The sequence below is a fragment of the Copadichromis virginalis genome, linkage group LG20 (assembly GCF_057382275.1).
Source record: "Copadichromis virginalis isolate Kocher_CV1m ecotype Utaka linkage group LG20, C_Virginalis_male_GT1.1, whole genome shotgun sequence".
NCBI lineage: Eukaryota > Metazoa > Chordata > Actinopteri > Cichliformes > Cichlidae > Copadichromis > Copadichromis virginalis.
Genome location: NC_140637.1, coordinates 8,506,849 through 8,523,388, shown reverse-complemented (window position 1 = coordinate 8,523,388; position 16,540 = coordinate 8,506,849). Strand labels below are relative to the sequence as shown.

Below are 16,540 nucleotides of genomic sequence, written 5' to 3'. Positions count from 1 at the left end.
TGCACTCATGGGTGAGATGTTTAAGATTGTGTGACCCCCGTGAGGGAACTTCAAACCGAAATGAAATCCAAGTTTTAAGTGCACCCCTATCTCCTCTCGCCCTCATCCTTATCACTACTACATCAGGCAAAAACTTTGCAGGATCACTTAGACGCACAAACACAAAGATCCGGCTCAACCTTTGAGGATAAGGTGTGTAGGATAACAACGGTGAGAAAAAGACACTGTGGCTCGTTGACAGAGCAAGGGCGACTTTACCTCTGGACTGTGGAAGAGGGAGTGGCATTAAAAGAAAGAGGAGGGTGTGAGTGTGACAGGGAGAGCTTTGCTTTCACGCCTTGCTGAGCAATGAAAGAGTATCTGTCACAGAGAACACGCCAAAAGACAGAGTGCAAAAGTTAGGCGAAATAAAAGAGACACACAACAGAGGAAGGGAAAGCAGGGGATAGAGGAACAGACAGCGAAAGAGTTGGCTGAAAGCAGCTTCTGTCTTCTGTCCCACCCCCTGACTGTCTTCCCCTCCTCTCTGCCCGGACGGGGAAAAGGAAAAAAGAAAAAGAGTGCAGGGAGAGAAAGACGGAGAGGGAGCTCAGCCACGCTCGCTCTATAGCGCAGGACTCAGGAATTCCAGGACCTTTGGAGTTGTGAGCTCACACACACACACTATCACACACACGTGCTGCTTTTCTCGAGGTGATACAAATCGAAACAAGACTGAGAAAGGGAGGAAAAAAGGAAAGGCTGACAGCAACAAAAATTTTAAATTAGCTATTTCCTGTGGACTATCTGACCATGATGGCACCTGCCAAGGGGAACGTGGCTCGGAGGGACTGAGGACTGAAACGGGACACAGCCAGAGGAAGCTGCTGATGAAGGTGAGGTTTTCATGAAATGGCACAATCCCTGAAACTGAAGCATCTCCCTTTGTCCTTTAGACAGAGTCACTGTTTATATGACTACAAGTAAAGTATTTACTCTAGAGACTCTGATTTAATGATAATCTGATATAGGTGGGATTATTGTTTTTATTGTACTGCCATTTTTTATTCATTTTTAAAAATGAATTAATAAGTAATAGCTAAAAGATACTTTAAACTACTGTTAAGTACTGAAGCTGGGGAATACCCTGTGTAGGTGTTTGTACTGGAACAGATCTGAATGCGTGGCCACTCTGCTGTATTTGTGATTTCATATCTGTGTTAATCATTAGGGTGAGTTCCATGAGTAACACAATAATGCTGCTTGATGGTGCGTGTGTGCGTGTGCGTGTGTATGTTTGGACATATTGTTTTCAGAGGAAGTGAGAAGGCTTTTTTGGGCATGTCTTTAATTGGATTTGATCAGTGGGCGATTCATCTGAGCAGGAATCAGGAGAGGAAAAGAGTTTTCACGCATGTGGGACTGTCTGTGTGTTTTGGATGTTTTATTTCCTGACGGTCCATCAGTGGAAGTGGGGGATTTCGACTGAATTATTATTGCTTTTGCAGGAAATCTGGCAGCACTCATCAGTAACATTGAAGTTTCTGTTTCAAATTGAGAACATGATAAGGTCTGATAAGGCCTTTGTGCAAAGTTTAAAGCTTTGTGGTGGAATAATAGTGACTGGAAATCACTGCTGCCATTGGTGCTTTTACACCTGCTGTCCCCTCTGACCTTCATCCCACCATACTCTTCTGCTTTTGTCCTCTAATCTCATTGACTTCTACCTTTTTTGGGTTTTTTGCAGTTTTCTACTTTCTTCCACCTCTCTCTTCTTTCTTTATCTTTGTCTTTTTAACTACACCGTAAAAAAAAAATCATAAAAAAACAGTGATATTCCGGCAGCTGGGGCGCCAAAATAATACCTGAAAATAACAGAAAATAACTTTCTCATGAAAATACGGTTATATTCAGTAATGACAATACAGTTTGTTGCCCTACATGGGATTTTGCCTTTTTCAAGTGCTTTTAAACATTAAATTAGGAACAATTTAATGGGATTAAACAATGAAATTACCTATAAACAAGGTCAATGAATGCGGTAATATGAATAATAATATTTAAATGTACAGAAATATACAGTTAACAGTTGGTTTAAATATTAATGGATTGCATTCATATAGCAATTTTTGAAACCCTCAAAGCGCTTTACAATTCCACTTTATAATTCCCCTCTGGCCATCACCAGTAGGTGAAGTGTCTTGCCCAAGGACACAACGACCGAGAGTGTCCGAGCCGGGGCTCGAACCGACAACCTTCTGATTACAAGGCGAACTGCCAACTCTTGATCAACGATCGCCCTAAATAACATTAATAATAATAATTATTTGATGTAAACAAAGTTTCTAAGAATCATTTTATATATTTTTCCATAGCATTTCATTTGAATTTAACAGTTCAATCTTTCAAATAACGGACAAATATTTGTGAAATTATGATGCATTTGTGAATGTATTTTAACAATATAAATATGCATATGTACAGACATTTAAAAAACAAGAAAATTATGTTTTATTACATTTACATTGATTTTATGTTATTTTACATTTGACATGTAAAATCACAGTCTATTTATGTGAACTTAATGATATTCTCAGTACAAAACTGTAAAATACACAGTAAACTACTTTTATATTGCAATTTTTTTTTACAGTGTATTCATCTGCCTTCATAAAGCTTGTTTTATGTAACTGCAGAGGCCTACTTTTTAGTATTCTTTCTCACTCAGTATCCTTGGTATTTTGCGTGTGAGCGGGTGTATACGTGTTTTCAAGCTCACAGGTGTGCATTTTGTCTGTCATTTTACCTATTCAGTCCTATAATCCGTGGTGTCACGTGGTGGATTATAAGCCCTCCCCCCCTCATCTTTTACCTGCATACTAACCCTTTCATTACCATACCATTAAGTCTACACATTACACCTTAATTTACCTTTTCAGTCTTCGTCCAACTAAGAGCTAAGTGATCATTTTTGAACTTGTACACACATTGTTCTTGTGTTTTTGTGATGTCTAAGTCGATAAGCAGTAGTTTAGTTATAGCTTAGCCAACAAGTGCGTCTTGTTTAAACAGAGGCCTCGAGTTGATGCAGGTTGAGTAAAAAAGATGTTTTATGACAGAGAACCTGTTTAGCCGTCTTTGCTTCCATGAAGGAAAAGAGTATAAAGCCCCCTTTTCTCTCTTATGGGAAGTGGACATTGAACTCAAAGATAGCACCCACTCGCTTACGTAAAAGCGCTTGCCTAATGCGTGAGCCAAAAAAAAGTTTTATCACTTCCATGTTTGCTTGCATGTGTGCATTATGCAGTTTGGTGCGCGTTAATGTTGGTGTGCTGAGCCGCCAATGTTGTTCACATGATCGACTCTGGAAAGGTGTGAAAATATGAAACCTCTATGGATTTAAATAAATTATGTTGTTTGCAGCTGGGGTAAAGTTTTGCATATGTCTTCTGCATACTGGTAGTCTAAAGGGAAAATGCTTTACAGAAACTTTTTGTCGCAATACCACAAATGCCCACTGGGGACTGCAAATCGAGGTCACAACTAAGTGTTCATTGTGGTTGAGGATGATAGGTACAACAGTGAATTGTTTTGGGATGTGTTGTTTATTGAGGGAAGCGAGGGTCCCAGACATTTCAAGCCTCCTTCTCGTCTCTGCCTGAGGTATCCCTTTCTTAATATACTAAACTCTCTAAATAAACCGATCAGGTTGCATTGTTGGTAATTCAGGCATGGGAGAAGAATTTGCCGAAGTACTGAAATATTTATGTTTATGATGGACAAAAACTGTCCATTTGGGCAATGGTTGAAAACCAGTCACTCAATGCATTAGTCATATATCTCTGATTTGCACTCAGTTATTTGTTTATCAGTGTGATAACATATTCTATGGTGAAAGCAGATATGGAGTGATACTTTTGTGACTAGGCCTTTCACTTTAAGGAACATACAGCAGTCTAGTGTTTGTGGTTTACCAGTGTGTAATATAGGTCCAGTGTTGTGGTGAGTTAAGTAAGTAAGTACACTGTGCATGCCTACAGGGTTGTTTAAGTGATCATCCAGTGTCAGATATGCTTAAATATTGTGTGTTCTCCTGTTAGAAAAGAAATGTTTTAAACAGTAAAGATCCAACCAGACTGAATACAAAAGCTTGAAAAACTAAGTACATGCATGCTGCCTGTCTTCTTATTCAAACATCATGTCAACCAAAAGAAAAAAAAGAAGAAAAGGAGTGTTTGAGTCATCACAATGAACGGCCAAGTCCAATTCAGCTTAGAAAATTATGGATCCGCTTCCACAGTATCCATTGTGTGTTCAAAGACATTATTGGAGTGCAAAAATAGCTTGTTGAAGTCCAAAGGCAGTTACGCTTTGCTTTGGTGGCTTGTCTTGATATTGAGCAGAAACATTTCCATAGTTGACAAAATCTTAATAAAGTGTTGGACAAAAGAGCTTTCCATTCAAAACAAAGGAAACTGGTTCTGTATTGAATTTGTTAAAGACTGTGATTGGTTATTAAGCTGTTAGCTGAATCTGATGAAACATTTGTCTGACTAAGACAGACAGAGGCAGACTCAGTGAAGAACCTCTGAAACGCCGTCTCTGCTCACAAATTGAATGTCCTGCTGGAAAATGTAGTTCTCAAACGTCCTCTCTGTTTGCACAGAGTAGATTTAAATCTGTGCAATTTAGACTCTTTCACTTAGGCTGACTGTAAACTGTATACAGAAAACTTACAGACTAAAAACAGATATACTAATAGAGATAAAAGCTTGGAAAATCTTATGGAAAAAACGCAATAATAATAATCATAATAATAAACTAATAATGATTTAACATCAGAGTGCACAAAATGTATTTAACCTAGAGTTCAAGGTGGGTTTGCTGATTGTCTGCTGATGAATCGACTACCAAGGTAACTGATGGTTAAGGTGGTTATACACTGATCAATTGCCACACCTTAAAACCCATTAACCCCTATCTCAACCCTTGCTGAACAGAAAAACACATTAACCTTGCTCTTAACCTTGTGCTAAGCTGGAAATATCTACCAGGTCAGCGGAAAGTAGGTAATAAATGTATAAAGCAAAAATATAAGGATTAAGATAAGTTACAATACCTATAGGATATGTCTGTGTAGGCCATTGCTTTCATAGATCCTGTTATTCTATCACGTGTTCTCTTAATGTGTATGAAGTAAGAAGAAAACTGGACAGACCTGATGAGTCTAGGTGTGTAAGAAAGACAGAGAGGCCAGGCAGCGATGTCTTTGTTTGAAATATTCAATGAGTGCCTCTGCTCTCTTGAAATATTGACTTTTTCCCCATATAGCCAGAGGGGACAGGCAGGAGAAGAGGTTGTTGTCCCATTCAAATAAAAAGCAAAAGGCTGTTAGCATCAAACTTTTATCAGCTTTTCCTTTTATTATTTATTTTATGTTTTCCTTTTCAAACCTTCTAATTAAACATGATACTAGCCCTTAATCTGAATGCAGCAGCTAATGAAGGGTGTAATCTGTGCATGTGTGTGACAAAGTGGGAAAGAGAAAGCCTGTGTTTAGCTCTTAATTCAATTTGCTGTTAGCAAATATGGACATGTACAATATGTGAAAATTTGTGTGTCCTTTTTTGTGTGCATATCAATGTGTGTCTGTGATGCATTTGTGAAAATGAGCATATTACAAAAATTGATTCTAAGTGTTACGCTGTCTCCTGATCTCCTCACACGTCTGAAAATTGCTCTTTTCTTCTACATCAGCAAACATTTAGTCTGCGACTTACAACACTGCTGAGGAAAGAGCTCAAAATCTCCTTTAACGGAAACAGCCGTTGTAGTATGCTGCAAGTTAGTTAGAGTCCTTCAAGTATATGGGAAACCATATAATATTACATAGTGTGCTTTAGAAATGGATTAGTGCTACAATTATGAGAGTATGAATGCCTATGTACACGACTTATTGTCGGCTGCAAATGTCGTTAAAGTTTAATATCACAGTTTACCCAGTGCATCAAATGAAATATGTGCGTTATAACACATAGACAAGAGATTTGCAAAAAAATATGGAAATTGTGGAAAATGATCAAACTCGTGTTTTAAGGGTGTCATTTGATATGTGTGGCTAGCCTAGACCTTAACGGATGGCTGGATAACAAATGGGTTGAGCTTGAGGTCAGCGAGGATAGTTTCCCTAATTCATCACTTTGTTAAAAAGGTAGATAAAGCATGTAGGTACCTGATTTTCTTGAATGAAGCTCAGCCTTTCAAGGTGGCGTGATCCTAAAAGATAAGACATTGTGCACAAACACTCAACACACAGCATTTGTTTAACAACTATAAGCTAAAGGAGAAAAAAAAACGGTGGCGCCAATATGAAAGGATCGACTTAGAAAAGTAAAGTAAGTCTAAATAAGGTTAATTAAGATCAGAGTGGAGTTAATTAGGTTTGCTTGTGTGCACAGATGTTGCAGATACAGGGTGGTTAATGGGGCCGTGGCTCTATGTCATCAGATAAAAGGAGCTCACTTATACACCCCGATGGCCTAAAGTAAAGGTTAGACTGGGGACAGCACGGTCAACTCACAATCAGTAGACGGCTGAAGACAAAATGATGTATGATCCAGCCATATGTTTTTCTATTGACAGTTATAAGGACTAAGAAGTTAAAAATCAAAGAATTAAAGCTCTTCGGTGCAATCGATTTGTTAAAAATATGTCCGTAGGTTGATTGAGTAACATATTTTTCATTTAGATTCCACTGGGTTAATGGTTTAATATGCTGTACTGCTTTCCTCTGTCAGATTGTTGTACTTAGTTCTGCAGAGTAATGGACTCCGAATTACAGAATTACATTTTATACTAGTCAAATAGTTGAGTATCAGTCATTGCACCATTTTGTCAATGAGCGCAGGAGAAAACCTGCATTAGTTGAACACCATCTGATCCAGTCTGCCTCAAACACTGAATATACAACATTTTAACTGAACAATATAAGCTTGTAATGTATTCTAAAACCCAACATCATTCCCTCTAAACCTTCTTCCAGAGTTACCTTTCCTTCTTTTATGGCCTTATCCTCTGATTCCCCTTCCTGTACGCAAAAATACACACACACACAAATACTTGCTGTCCCTCCTAATTTCTTCTTTTTCACCACATGCTCCAGCCCATCTATCAGTGTTGCAGAAGAGCTTCTTGTTTGCCAGACTAACCTGTAATTGCTCTCTTGATTTGTGTAGCTGTGTGTACGCATGCATGTGAGAGAGTGTGTGGGTCTCCAGTCCTGTCCTGTCCTGTCACCTTGAGCAGTCATGCAATTTGGAAGGTGAGGTGGAATTAGTCAGCTTTACACAGGAAGACAGGAAAATAACGAGTTTCTCACCGTCCCTGTCACACACACACACACACACACACACACACACACACACACACACACACACACACACACACACACACACCTTACAGTTTCAGGAACTCTTTCTCTCTCCATACACATACACGTTGGAGTGTCCCAGTGGAGTGCTCGAGGGGCTTATGCAGAGGATTTTGCTGTTCTGCAGTGTGCCTGTCAGATAAGGGAAGGAGATGCAGGCGTGCCTTGTGACACAAGACTGAGCGTGAGCAGTACAGCCTCTTCTCTCCTTCCCCTTTCCTCTTTAACCTGTCACTCAACTACCTGCCACACTCTGCTGCCACTGGTGATGATACCACACGCAGGAACCGTCTGGCATCTCATTTAGTAAACTCATGAAAAACACACACACACACACACACGCACGCACGCACGCACGCACGCACGCACGCACACACACACACACACACACACACACACATTGGAGGGGATTCTCCTGAGTTCCCTATTTTATCTGTGTCTGATTGGCTGATTTGGTTTTGGGGAATGACTGCACAGCAATCACCAGACTGACATATAACCACACCTATATTTTAACATTGTAAACAACCCTAATGACCATACTTGATGATAAAAGACAGACATTTAATTTTCAAATGACTATTTTTGGCTTTTTTTAATCTCTTTGTCATTCCAATGATTATTTCATCATCAGCCTCTTGCTCCTTTGTACTCGCTCTTCTCCTCCATGCATTCTCTCATACACCCATACTGTTTCAGGCTTCTTTTACCCTTTCTCCTATATCTACCCTTCCTTCTTTACCCTTTCTCTCAGCCCCCCTTCTTCTCACCACCTGTAATTCTGCTTAACGCTATTCTGCAGCTGCTTGGGATAGCAAATACAGTGTCATAAAGACATACCAAGTTTGCATATCTGTTGCAAGGATCTGTTTATGTCACTGTTTTGGGAGAGGCTAGTTGCCAGTGGTGATGTTGGTACATTAATCCACTCCATGGATGGCAAGAAATTTGCGCACTGTCACTGTTACATTATCATCCCTATATTTCTTTTTATTCTTCATCACTCCGTTCTTGGATTTCCCCCAAAATCCTCAGTTCTCGGTCTCCGACCCAACAATGAGAGGAAGGTTGTTATGTTTTATGAGGATTATAACTGCAGGATTAATCAAGAAATAGTTATTTTTGTTATCTTGAATAGAATTTGAAAAGATTAAGGATATTGGTTTTACTACAGATCAGTCTGTCTTGGATCAGTCTATTCTTGGCTTATTGTTTTTACACTTTTTAATAAAAAACTACGAAGATATGAAACAGCTGGGAGGCTTGCAGTGAAGGGTAGATGGAGTGCATCTATTCTGTCACTCGGCTCATTCATCTACTTACACACTGGGGACAGTGAGTGACTATGAAAGATACTGGGCTGACCATTGGGAGCAATTTAGGATTCAGCATGTTCCCCATGGACACTTAGACATGTATACAGCAGGGACTCTAATTGAACTGCTGGTACTGAGATTAGTGGACAATCTGCTCTACCTGAACTAGACACGGAATATATTTGCTATGTAATTAACATTTTTTTTTTGGATAATATTCAAAAGCAGGATATATTTCTGTGTTTGGTAGACATGTACAACCCCCCCACTCCCACCCCACCCTTGTCTCTGTTGGGATTTAGTGCCCAGTCTTTCATTGAACAACTGCAATTACATATACTGTAGGCTCGGTGGGAAGGTCTTGCACTTGCTCTACAGACATCAAAATATATCACCGTTCACCTCTCATAGTCTCAGCTTTCTCAGGTTCTCACAGTTTTCTCAGTGCGCAGCAAGATGCACGCTGATCTATTCTGTTTATTCTAGCTTCGTACCCTCTTCATATTCCATGGAAACCCTGCTTTCTACCGATGCCTTGTCCTGTCTCAACTCGTCAACGACCAACGCCCCCATGTCTACCATCACCACCCTCTTTACCAGCACCATCCCCCCAGCCCAAGCCTCTTGGCAGCTCCTCCAGGCAGGCTAATTGACTCACTCCCAGGAGGGGGGGGATCATGCCACATTTCTAATTTGGCTTCCCCTCCTCCAGATAAAAGCTGCATACATCCATTCTTCTAAACCCCCCTCGCTTAAAGCCCTCAGTCTCTATCAGTGTACCTTATCTCTTCTCTTCAATTCCCTTTATCTCTAAATTTTTGTATGTATTTATCCTTTTCAAGTTATGTTAGTTTAACTGAAAGACAAAAAATGAAACAAAATAAAAATATATATACCGTATATTCTTTTTTTGTTTCATTCATTTTTTTTTTAGTTAGCTGTCTGATCACTAACAGCCTAAAATACAGATATTATAGACAACTGAATACATAAAAGGGCAGATCGAGACACACACACACACACACACACACACACACACACACACACACACACACACACACACACACACACATAGAACACAGCACCCCGCCTTTGCTCACCATGGGGTTCACCTTCAGAGAGCCTCCATCTTCACAAACCGCACCTGGGGACTTTGATGGGCGTGTTTCAGTGTGTGAGTGTGTGCATGCACATGTGTGCCTACAAACCAAGCTTTACCCAGCTAACATGCAGACTGATGGAGAACAAAGATGCTTTCTGATTTCCAAAATCTGTAGAAATAACAAAAACATCTTCGATTTCTACATTAGAGAACATAGCAACATATTAAATGTCACGTTATTTATCATACAGTGCATTGGTTGTGCATCCAAAGCTCATGCTTTTGTTGTGTGTGCATACTCATTGCACATAGCAGAAGTGCTATGTGACCTGTTTGGTTTAGAGTAAGAGCTGTAGCTGTCAGTGAAATGGTGTTTTCAGATGTACATAAATTTTCTTTCAGGTACTTTAGCTGGATGGTTGGAGTCAGCTTGTGCTGTGGAAAGGACATTTGACAAGAAGAGAATTGTTACCTACAGTGCAATATGTGGAAAGAGTTTATGCCTGCTCTACATATTTTCATATTTGTTGTGAAATACTTATTATGTCATAACAAGTATTTTATTATCTTTATGGCTTGACAACTATAGTAAAAAGAAAGTGGGAACCATTTAACAGTTGTTGTTTTTTTCAGTAATTTTGCCCTGTTTCAGGTAAGTTGTGAACTTATATGTAGTGGGAAGTGGTAGTTTGTGTCACTAATGACCAAACAAAGAGTTCACTAGAATTTTTAAAGGTCATCTACTCGTGACAACTGGTACATAGATCCATAAAACGTAATGGTGCGCACATACATAGTAGAATCTATGTCACTACTATGTTGCTGTCTAAGGAGCTTGGAAAGAAAAGCGTCTGGACTTCTTTAAGTTGCTTGAAAAACCAAATGTGAACCCGAGCAGTGCAAAGCAATAAGAGGTAGCCAACCAAAATCTTATTGTATTCTTTGCTTTGACGATACCAGAAATGCAACTGATTGCTGTTCTTTTTATTATTGTGCCCAGTTACAATATCGCCTTTCCTCCAGGTTAACAACAGGGGTGTCACCAGAACCAATCCTTCCACTACCCTTTCAATGCCCAAATTTTGATAACGGGTCAGTACTTATTTTACTTTGGTATTGTACAAAGACAGCTATTCTTCCAGAACTGAAGGGGGCAGCATACAGCTACAAGTGTTCTAGTCGACCCTTATATAGAAAAGAAGAAGAATAAAGGCCACAAACATAGGAAAACCCTACAAATGGAATATAAAAAGCCCACATGTAAGATGGCAGCTAGTGCAGTTGTTGTGATAGCAAACAACTATCGTGTTTTACAGACCAAGGGAAGAAATACTTCAATTTAGCGAAGCACATGTAAGTCTGACATCCAAGTCTGTTCAAATAATTCAAGCTGAATAAGTTTAATTCACAGTAACATCATCCAAAGTATTATCATTCTTATTTTATCCTGAAGTGCATACAGAATGATGATGGCATGATAATTTTGTTTTGGTATCAAATTGGGGGTTTGAGAACTACATTTCTGGTATTTTGACAGCCCTAATTAAGAATGCACTTGTGGACTGCAAGGGTATAGTGTGCTAGTGTTCCCCAGAAACTTCAAATTCAGCCAGTCTGTATTCACAGTAACAAAACAACAATTCGAATGTGTTCGTGCAAAGCCATGCAATAAAGATATAAAATACCATGAAATAAGGAAGCAGTTTCTCTTTTACTGCATGAAAGTGCAGAACCTGAGATATTTCCAGAAGAAATGTTTGTAACAAAAACTATCATTATTTTACTTCCTAGTTGGTTTATTTACTCTGTTTTCTCCTATATAATCATCTCACATCATTACTAGGCAGATGTTGATTGGTTTGGTTATGTAAGAATAATGAAAACACGCTGATAGTATCAGGGTTTACGACATCCCTTGACATGTGGGTATGCTTTAAAGAACTAGTAAAGCATTATCACCTGCTCATGCTAGAAGGAAAAAATGTTTACAGCTGCTCTGAAGAATTACTTGACCTCTAGACACCTGGCAAATCATCGTGTGAAACGGGTGTGAACATCTCCGGAAAGTTTCAGGAAACTGTCAGAATTAGCCCCAAGTTAGAATATAGGAAAGGTGTGGGGGAGTAGCTTTCTCATCCCATTGGACAATCCAATATCCTTTCTGTAGGAAAATACCATTGCCTTCAGGGACACTGATAAGGAGGTTGGACATCTGGTGGAGCTTGCAGGAGGACAGCTTTTTTTCTCGCTTAGAAAGGACAATTAAGATACTTTAGCAAGGACTTGTAAAGGGATTCTTGGTAAGTCCAGCTTGAGGGAGAGCCCCAGGCAGCCCTGTAACACAGTATTTTATATCCCAATAGGACTTCCATAACCCCTTTACTGACTTAACTTAATTTATAGCTAATATGGTTTAAAATAACTTTGCACTAACAAAATGATACAACCTATAACAGCTGGGTCGTTTGCCAGAAAAAAGCATATACAGATATGCTGAGATGGGCGCTCGTTGTGTGTCTCAGTAAAGCTTTTGTCCTTTTCTATACTCACATAACTTCTGTCGCTGCGATGTGTCATTAAACACCCCACATGAATAATGAATAAATGTACATTTAAATGAGATAGAAATTCACAGTCTGGACAGTCATTAATGTGACCACTAACTATAAAATGGAAGAGAGTTGGCCAGTGCTTTATGTGTGGGTGAGGCAGCTTCAAACAGGAAAGCCTTTCATGCTTCAAATCCCATATGTTTATATACTGCTCACTGCATCCCTCATTAGCAATGATCTAGTGTGTGTGTGTGTGTCTGTGTGTGTGTGCGCATCTTTAATGAGCATCTATATGAATTTTCATGTTGATAAAAGAGGAAGATTCTCTTATTGCATATATGCATTAAATTGCCCAAATAAACTTACCCAAATGCATCTTCAATGCATGTTTTTGTGATGTAGCACGGTGTTTTACTAATTACTGGAACTTACAGGAAAAAGTTTCCCTATGATCATATTTTTCTTAATTAAATTATATATATATATATATATATATATATATATATATATATATATATATATATATATATATATATATATATATATATATATATTTTTTTTTTTTTTTAAATTGATTTTTGGTTTAAGCTTCCTTTGAATCACAAATATAGACAAACACAGTCTGGCAAAACTAGTATTACATAAACAGTATATTTCATATCTGTGGTGTATGGATTACAGGCCCCTATGAGCAAGCACTTAGTGACAGTGAGAAGGAAAAACTCCCTTTTAACAGGAAGAACCCTCAATCAGAGCTAGGCTCAGCCATCTGCCATGACTGGTTGGGGGTGAGAGGAAAAAGACAAGACAAAAGACAAACTGTGGAAGAGAGCCAGAGATGAATAATAACTAATGGTTAAATGCAGAGAGGTCTATAAACACATAATGAGTGAAATAAAGTGAGTGAAGAAGAAACACTTGGTGCATCATAGGAAGCCTTCAGCAGCCTAGACCTATGGCAGCTTTACTAAGGGAGGGTTCAGGGTCACCTGATCCAGCCCTGGCTTTATCAGAAAGGAACGTTTTAAGCCTAATCTTAAGAGTGAAGATTGTGTAGCACTAAGATCTAACTGTTGGAAAAAAAAATCTACATGTCTTCTGTTTCACAATTTCTGTTATTCTTTGGGTATACTTTGGGTAATTGTCTTATATTAGCAGCCTCTCCTAGGCTTTAAGTGATGGACTGCTGCTCCTGACATTCTCCACTGATTACAAGGTGTTCTCCCTGAGGTGGTAAAGCAGCTCCAAAGCCTCTACCACCATGTCTGACAGAAATTGTGTGAGGTATTATAATAAGTTGATAGGTTTATGGCCTTCACTGTGTGTGTGTGTGTGTGTGATTAGTGACAGTAGTTACTTTAGTCAGATTGCACTTGTCTAAAATTGTGAAGGTTAAGGTCGAACCACATAGTCTATTCAGGACAGAAGTCCTGTTACATAAAAAGGCTCTCAACCTTTTCTTGAGAAAAGAAAAGAGAAAGAGGAGAAAATGAGGTGGAAGATGTGAGTACGAGCGAGGATAGAACAGTGACAGATTAGAAACTTGCTGCAGCAGGTTGTCTGCTGCGTGGCGTAAAGATGATAAACCACATTATTCTCAAGCAAAATTCCTTGTTTAGGACAGAACGTTATTGGTGATTCTTCTCCATGAAAGTCAGGAAAGTTTTTCTTCTCTTCTTTACTGAAAAGACCTTTTCCTCACTTTGTATTTTCTTAATTCCTTGCCTTTTCTCATCTACCCTCTCATGATTTTTATCTCTTCTCTTACTGTTTCAGTTTCAGTCTTTGTATCCCAAAAAGAAATGGAATGGGAAAGAAGGGAAAGACTGATGAATGATGTAAGGAGGGTAATGAGGCGGGTAAAAACTGGGGCAAGTGTTTGCTGATAGGGTCAGAGTAAGAGGTCATAAAAGTGATACCTGCCTGAGGGCAACATAAACACACCCTGTCCATCCTCTTTAACTCTCTTTTTATCTTTCTTTCTCATTTATATCACTTAATTGCCTTTCAGTGAATGCAAAAGTGTAGTTCATATGGTGAATGTATGTTAGAAAATTTAGTTTCATTTTTACTCCAGTTAAAAAAGTCTAACTAATTCTGTGTTCTTGTAAATTCCTTTGCGTGTGGTTTTGACAAAAAGCCAGCGACTTAGGTAGTGACTGTCGTCCTACAGGGGGCTTAGTCTGTGTGCAGAAAATATAATTGGAAGGGGTTTGTGGGGGAGAGCAAGCAGTGACATGTTGGTTTCACCTACATACCTGGACACACATTCATGCTGCAGACAAGTACTTTCAATGGACTCTTATGAATCTATTTGTGTTTAAAGTAGAAAAACATCTCAGAGTGTGAGAACCCTGTGCTTAACGTGTACAGTCAACATGTGTGTGCTTTTTATTAAGAAGTTCAAAATCTTTGTTTAACTCACGTGTAAAGATAACATAACTAAGATAACCAGCATTGCTTTTGAGTAGAACTTTTTCTGTTGTTGTCATGATTGTAATATAATAATAATAAAATAGTGGTTGCACACATGCACGCCCGCACTCACTCACTCACTCACAGACACCATACCTGTTATTAACATGTGTAATATAATGCATAATGTAATATATGCAGTGTGGTTACTTTACGGACAACGCTAAAACATTGGTCCCTTGTTAAAAGTTTCAATTATTGCTAGCAAACTCCTGAAAATCACTGATCACTTAGCTACCACGATTTTGTTTTCCCAATTCAGAGCAGTTGTTGTACAACTTGCAGGGATCATTGATCTTCTTACTTATGTTGGAAAAATGACAATTGAGCAGGAGTAACTTGAAATATGATTTTAACCAATTTTAACCATCTCTCACATTATTGCAAAGGAATGTTGGTTTTTCACTTGTACTGTGGATGGAGGTCTGGACATTGGCTGGGTCATTGCAACACCTTGATCTTTTTTTCAGCCATTCTGCTGCGGATTTGCTGCTGTGCTTGGGATCATTATTCTGTTGAATGACCCAATTTTTGCCAAGCTTTAGCTGTCAGACAGGCGACCTCTTTGACTCTATAATACTTTACTAGTACAGAGGAGCTCATGGTTGACTCAGTAACTTCAAGGTGCCCAGGTACTGCGGCTACAATACAACTTCTAATCATCACCTCTCAACATTTTTCTTGACAGTCAGTGTGAGCTTTTTAGAGATGTGACCCTTTTTCCTGACAACCTTTTAAAACAACTCATAGTCTTTTTGGCATTGTGCTGTCCTGAACTTCAACGTGCTGCATGAACTTTAACTGCTAATTAGTCTTTTAATTCCTGTGGAAGCAGCAAAGGTTTACCTAGTTTTTCACACAACTCCATGGAATCCTGTGAAAACCTTTTTCAAGTGACTGTACATTCATGTGAAATCATAGCACCCAGTATTGGATGGACATGGTTCTTCTTTTACAACCAATGGTCTATTGGTTTTCCAAGAGCATATACTCAAACTCTGCCGCTAAACATTCACTTCCACATAGCAGTCCCACAAGATTGATAACATACACCGTAAAAAAAAAATCCTAAAAAAACAGTGATATTCCGGCAGCTGGGGCACCAAAATAATACCATAAAATAACAGAAAATAACTTTCTCATGAAAATACGGTTATTTTCAGTAATGACAATACAGTTTGTTGCCCTAATTTTACATGGGATTTTGCCTTTTTCAAGTACTTTTAAACATTAAATTAGGAACAATTTAATGTGATTAAACAATGAAATTACCTATAAACAAGGTCAATGAATGCGGCAATATGAATAATAATACTTAAATGTACAGAAATATACAGTTAACAGTTGGTTTAAATAATAATGGATTGCATTCATATAGCGCTTTTTGAGACCCTCAAAGCACTTTTCAGTTCCACTTTATAATTCCCCTCTGGCCATCACCAGTAGGTGGTAGGTGAAGTGTCTTGCCCAAGGACACAACGACCGAGAGTGTCCGTGCCGGGGCTCGAATCGGCAACCTTCTGATTACAAGGCGAACTGCCAACTCTTGAGCCACGATCGCCCTAAATAACAATAATAATAATAATTATTTGATGTAAACAAAGTTTCTAAGAATCATTTTATCATATTATATATATTACATATATTACATTTTAATTTAACAGTTCAATCTTTCAAATAACGGACA

The 16,540-nt window shown here is 38.7% G+C and overlaps 1 protein-coding gene across 1 annotated transcript in view; it reads left to right on the top strand.

Moving 5' to 3' along the window:
• Positions 1 to 374: 374 nt before the first annotated feature.
• sema3b (sema domain, immunoglobulin domain (Ig), short basic domain, secreted, (semaphorin) 3B) overlaps positions 375 to 16,540 on the top strand; it is a 71,749-nt gene continuing 55,583 nt past the window's right edge. The window contains exon 1 of the mRNA XM_085443135.1: positions 375 to 875. The gene's annotated coding sequence lies outside the window, so the exon portion shown is untranslated. The remainder of the gene's footprint in view (positions 876 to 16,540) is intronic.